General features: G+C 32.5%; 1 pseudogene; it reads right to left on the bottom strand.

Annotated features, from left to right (window-relative positions):
• Positions 1-4,723: 4,723 nt before the first annotated feature.
• Positions 4,724-5,672, bottom strand: LOC120265147 (annotated as a pseudogene).
• Between the last annotated feature and the right edge of the window lie 1,136 nt (positions 5,673-6,808).

The raw sequence follows: 6,808 nt of genomic DNA, 5'->3' as shown, positions 1-6,808 counted from the left end.
ATGAAAGTGAAGAGACAGAAGGGAACACTTGTCCAGAAGTTTGAAGGGTTATGCAAGGTCATCGAGGATACATAGTGGACTCACCTTGCTGCCTAGTGGCTAGTAAGTATGGCTGGACTGCAAACATGGAGAGGATTAAAATGGCCCAAGCTTTATGATAGGATTAAGAGGTGCTAGCAATTTGGATGTTTTCAAAACAAGCTTAACAGAATATTATTGTACATGGGCATAGAAATAAAATTTTCTGCGCATTAAAATGACTAAATGCATCTTATGGAATTGTTGAAAGTAATAGCATGCAAATAAACAAATAAAAAATATATGAGAAATGATACATTACAATGATGGGAGAGAAAGAATGAGAAGTATTAAATGTGTCTCAGGAGCATGTCATGCATACATATGGGCATGATATAAAATTAAAAAAAGAAGAAAAAAATTCATTATATGCATGCACACATGTATGAGATAAAAGTTGAGAAAGCATATATACGCGCATGATAAAAAAAATAAATAAAATGAAATGAAAAAATGAGAAGTGTGCATACTATATACTCACATGCCCTCTAAATAAATAAATAGAACCCACTATAATAAGTGTGGATTAAAATAAATAAAAAATCTGGAAATGATATGCAAGCAAACGGATAGCAGAGAAATATGCACTGCTAATCTCAAAGCAACGACAAGGGTGCTTTTCTCGAGATAGTGGCTAAATTTATCTCAAGGCAGCAATGAGATATATATATTTTTTAAAGCGACAATATGACACGCAACGCAATGATGACGCACATGCAGCGACATATTATGATACACAAAGCAACCGAGTCAAGATTGAAGATATGAAAAAAGTTAATATTTTTTTTTGTTAAAAAAGAAAAAAAATCATATAAATCGACAATTGAAGTCGATGGTCTAAAGACATCAAAAGTCGAAGACCCAAAAAGTTTCACAAGTCAATATTTGAAACATCTTTAAAAAAAATCGACAATTGGACTCAGCAGTCTCAAGACATCAAAAGTTGAAGACCTAAAGAGTTTCACAAGTCAATATTTGAAAATTCATGTAAATCGAAAATTGAACTCAGCAGCCCCAAGACATCAGAAGTCAAAGAACCAAAGAGTTTCACAAGTCGAGAAGGGAGCTTCACAAACATATGAGCCTAAGCTTCTAAAAGTCAAAATCAAGTCTATGGTTCATCAACATGGAGAAGTCATAACTTGAAATTCTAATCAAACTCAAGATGCAAATCAAATCCAAAATGCAAAACGTCCAAGACACAAATTCAGATACAAGTCCATAAGTTAAGATGATTGTCAAGATGATTTCAAATTTCTTGTATTTTCAATAAAGTTGATGAATTCATATTTATTGAAATGAATGGAAATTGATTGTCATAATTTGTTTCTTTATTCACACTTATCTCTTAATCGGAGGTTCCCTGCGACAATGTCCAGGGTAATTAACATTAAGGGCTTGGCCCTAATGGAAGTCATGAACCCACAATCCCTTGAAGTTATAAATAAAATTAAATTTGATTTGTGATCCATTATTTTTTAACTGGTCTAACCCTAATTAAAGGCTGGGGAAAAAAAGAGCCCACAACATCCTCTCTATTCTAACCATTAGCAAGCAAAATAGGAGGATAAATTTCAAGCTTTTTTTCAACGCACAACTCAAACCCTAGCTCCAACTTCCCATCCAAGCATCAAGGAAACCAAAAGGGGATGGAAGCTTACCTCTAGGTTCAAGGAGAAGGGATGAAGGACCTTCAAACTTCAAACTAGCAAGAAAGCAAAGGTCAACCCACCTTCTTCTCCTCCAAGAAAAAGAAACTAAGCAAGATGAGAGGAAAAGATTAAAAGGGGTTGAAGTTGCAAAGAAAACCTCAGGTTGCTATAGTACCCATGCTACAGTACCGCATAAAAACCAGAGTACTGGGCTGAAAGTGTTACAATAACAGGCTTGGAAAACTAGGTTATAACACTTTGCATAATCCCAAATCATCAAGTAACACATGTGATAACCTATGCCGTGGCTTTTTTTTCCCTTCAAAATTTTATAAATTATAGTAAACTTATTTCATGGTAAAATAATTATATCAACAATTAAGAACAATAAATTCAATCTAAAGAAGCTCTTTAATAATATGAATTACAATCAAACGATAAATATAGCTTCTTCTACCATTGGTGGTTGTATAACTATTATATCTTATTTTCATATTTTGGATCTCACCTAAAGTGAGAAGAATGGCTTTGACAACTCTTCAAATGATGTGTGATTTTCATATAATTCTATCTATCCTTCTATCTGTACTGATTAAGTTTCTTCTTCTCTATTAGATGTTGTTTACTATATTTCTACTTTTTCTTCATGTATTTTGTCAATCATTTAAATACAATTACTTATATCTTATTAGTATATTAAAATTTTACATATTTAGAAAATACAATTTCACATGAATTTTTAAATGTTAAAAACATATTAAATAATAAATATATTTCGCATATCATATAAATAAAAAATAAGCCATAATGAGATTGAAATCCATCATTTCCAGCAAAAAAATGATATCTTTTTAAATATTTTATCATTTAGTTTTTGGGTGCCATTTTTTGTCTTCATTAACAGGCATATCTATCATTTCTACCCTATCAACTATTCCCATATGAATACTCATCATATCAAATTGATACCGAATAAAGGAAAAAAATTCTATATGAAGGTAAATAAAAAGAATAATAATTATTATAGGAATAAGAATAATCCAAACTCATTGATAATGAATTATTGATGAGTGCACAATTTTCCATTATTATATATTATTTTGTATGCTCGTTAGGCATGTATTAGAGTTATATTGTGGAATTTGATGTTAAAATTGTGTGTTTTGCATTCGCAGGCCTCTGGCAGCATTTAAAGATGAGAGAGAGAGAGAGAGAGAGAGAGAGAGAGAGAGAATGACAAAAGAAGTATTTTAGACCCAAAACGAAGAAGATGGAACTCTCTTGATATCAATCGAATAAGGACAAGGCAAATAGGATGGCTTACAGGCAGCTTACGGCTTGACTTACAACTGTAAGCCTTTCTAGAAAATCTTATTGGCATGCTTATGCCCGTAAGAAATAGCATAAAGACAAACTAGAGGACCTTACGGGTAGGGCTTACGCCCGTAAGGGTGACCATAAGGACCATCCAAAGGATTTTACAAGCACAACTTACCCCCTTAAGGATGCAGTTGCAAGGGTTACATAGAGAAGTTTACAGTTCTGCGTTTAAAGCCATAAGCTAGGCTGTAACACCATACATAAGACTTTATAGATGGAACTTACTTCTGTAAATGATCCTGTATCGCTCGCGACCCATCATCCCCAGCTCCTTACATCCATGTCCTTATTCTCGTAAGTAACCCATAAGTGGTATAGTATAAATAAATATGATGAGCATTTTTAGAGCATCGTTTATTCCAATTTGGAGGTGAGGCAAATGGAAGAAAAGGGGTGAATATCTAGGGCTTTGGAGGTGATTTAAGGAGGAGATTTCAATCCCCACTATTGAGGAGAGGAAGATTGCAGCCGTTATAACTCAGCTTGGCAAGCATTCACGGAAAGGTCCTTGGGCCTTCTTCGCCACGATTGAGAAGGCGGTTTCAATGCTTTGTTTTATTCTCTCCGTGTCATTTAATTTGAATGCTTGCCCTCCATTAATGGAGGTCTAATTTTGTAGATGATTGGGCATAACTAAACTCTAGGGTTTTACCCTTTGATATTGGTTGTGGATATTTTTGATTTAGTTGTTTTTTTATTGCAATCCATGTTATTTGAATCTAATTGCGTGCATGTATTGCTTGATTGTTATTGTGGTGAAAGGCCTAGTTTTCATATTTGATGTGCTTTGTGATGAATAGAAATACCCACCTAGCATAGACATGCCACGATTAGAAGAGATTGTGAGTAAGCCTAGCAATTTGGTATTTTGAAGAATTCTTTTCCCTCAATCTTCCTGAATGGGTTAACAAGTTATTTCCGTGCTCTTTGTAATTATGTGGAATAGATTTTAGTAGAAATCATATCTCTGTTCTATATTTGAATTAGGGGTAATCTCTTTGCAAGAAGGATTACCTATTTAAAAAATTCTTTTAACTCACGTTGCTATTTCATAGAGTGTAAGGTGATTACGTGGGGACTGTATCAACAATATACCGACTCAATTACCATTCACCCATGCAAAGAAGGGTTTAGTATAATCGGTTCAAATAGGATTGCATGATTAGATAACCTTTGTCCTAAACTTAACAAAACCCTAGAGGGATGCTATGCCAGAACATTGCTTCTTCTCCTAATTTCTCTACTCCTTTTACTTCGTATTCCTTACTTTTTTTCTTTCTAGTTCTTTTGCACAAAATCACAATTTTGATTAGGCTAACTTTCGGGATTAGGGTTAGTACTAGTAGTCTAAATCTTCCCTGTGGACCGTTACCTTACTTACACACACACTATACTACTTGATCAATGTGTACGCTTGTGTCTCTATCAATTATACATCCTAATTTTTCTTTATCTTGTCATCTTTCATACAATATACTATAATTAAGTAACATTTATTTTATTGATAACGTGTTATGGTGCACCAAAAAACTAATAATTTATTCAAATAAATATGTGATACAAATACCACAATCTTTATTATCTGATAGAGCAACAATAGAATTATTTGTATACTAGAAATTAATAGGATAAACAGGAGATTGATTAGGATAGAAAAGTTCAAAATATATTTCTCTCTCATCCGATCCCTTATTATTCTCATTAAACATTGCAAATATGTAAGTCTCTATTGTTTCAGGTCTTTTTGGTGTTCCTTGCTTTACATGGTTGATTAAATTCTGGTTGTAAGTTTGTGCATTTTCTATACTCGCTGCATCTCCATCAGCCAAAGGCCAACCATTCTCAGATACAACAATACCTACATTAGATCCACCAGACTTCTCTAAAGCATAATACAATGCATCAACCGTGGCATCAAATAGGTTCTAATAGTTCAAAGATCCATTAGTTACCACAAAACTAGGAGAAGTAAATAAGGCAAAGTCAATACTAATTTTGTCTGGATTCTCTGTATAACTTAAGTAAGAATACATGTTAACTAAGTGAGGTGCTCCTATCTTTCTAAGGAATTCGATGATGGGTACCATGCTTGGTTGTATAGCAGAAGCAAGCACACCATGAGAAGGAGGAGATGTTGAATCAACCACTCTAAAGGAAACAGAAGTTGAAACCTTGATTTGATCTTGAAGTCCACATAAAGATAATGCATTATAGATATTTTGCATGGCTTGTTTCACATATTGAATCAAGTTTTTTTTTTTTAAGGATAAATAAATTACAACTGTAATATACTGAATTTAACATTTGGCCAATAGGATACAATGTTGCTTATGACCTAGTCATATGTTGTTGAAGAGTCAGAAGCTAAATGTTTAAGCTCATTATTGTCATCATTACTAGGGAGATCAAGGATGAGTTCAATATTAGACCCCTTTAAAGCTTGAAAGGCAACGTCATAAGGTCATAGAGTCTCATAGCTCCAATGTTCTTGGACTTATAGAGAGCCACAACATCACTTAGTTGAGGTAGATCATTGCCAAGCCTACCATAGCAAACTTCAATAGATTATCCCCTTATATATTATCATAACTGTGTTATTATTAAAGCCACCATATATTAATAATGATTATATCATTATGTGTAAATAAAAATCAAAAAATTATATTAGTTGAAAGAAATGCATAGTTAATCAACTAATGCATGAATTGTAGGATATTCAAAATAAATATATTTTACCGATATTATATATGTTATAATAATATTGATAAACATATTACTTAAATTATCAATTTAATTAAAAGAAAAAAATTGAAACTGATGATAGAAATGTAATATTACACTAAATGCATAGGCCCATGTTGTATCATATGTTTATTAATATTAATCATATTTATTTTGAATTTTTGGTCAGTGGTAGTGGCATAACACTAGTTATTTATTCCAACATTACCTATGAATAACTGAAATCTTATTTAACACAAGATACTCTTCAACTTCTCAATTAAAAAAAAATAGTTGATGATATATAAATAAATCAATAAGAGAAGAGAAGAGAAGAGAAGATTACCGATTAGCATTGTGAGAAGAAGTCCAAGAGCTAAAAAGTGGCAAAGATGGAGAAGGCACTAGAGATAGCCATCGGGAATTGATTCACTAGAATGCAAATATCAATCAATACCTTTGTGATCTCTCAATAGCTCTAAACTATCTCTTTAAATAGAGCAATGATTCATGACTATTTCCATATCTTTTACCCTTTCTAACTCTAAATTTCCATGGACATTAAAACTCCATGGGGGCCACTCTTTTGTTCATAGTCATTTTAAGGACTATTTCAATCTTCATTTGGACATATTATTAATGTTGTTTGTCTTCCTCAACTTCATATTGTTCCTAGAAATTGAGCTGGTGTTACTTCTTGCTTGGCTATTCATCGTATTAGTTTGCATAAAATTTCTTTGTTTCATCAGGGTAGAGAACTTCCCAAGTGGATTATGAAGAAAGTTATGGTGAATGGGTTAAATATGTAATTTTGTACTTTTTCTTTTCTTTCTTTTCTTTTTTTGTTTCCTTATAGCTATTTTTTTAGATGGAGTCTTTCCTCTTGTTTGTAGTTTGTAGTTTTCTATTTCTAATTTCCATAAGAATTTTGATTTGAGAAGAAAGTTGACAAGTGAGATAAAAATTTTTTTAAAAAT

This window comes from Dioscorea cayenensis, chromosome 7 (genome assembly GCF_009730915.1).
Source record: "Dioscorea cayenensis subsp. rotundata cultivar TDr96_F1 chromosome 7, TDr96_F1_v2_PseudoChromosome.rev07_lg8_w22 25.fasta, whole genome shotgun sequence".
Classification (NCBI taxonomy): Eukaryota; Viridiplantae; Streptophyta; class Magnoliopsida; order Dioscoreales; family Dioscoreaceae; genus Dioscorea; species Dioscorea cayenensis.
The sequence above is the reverse complement of the archived record's forward strand: the minus strand, read 5'-3'. Positions and strand labels throughout refer to the sequence as shown.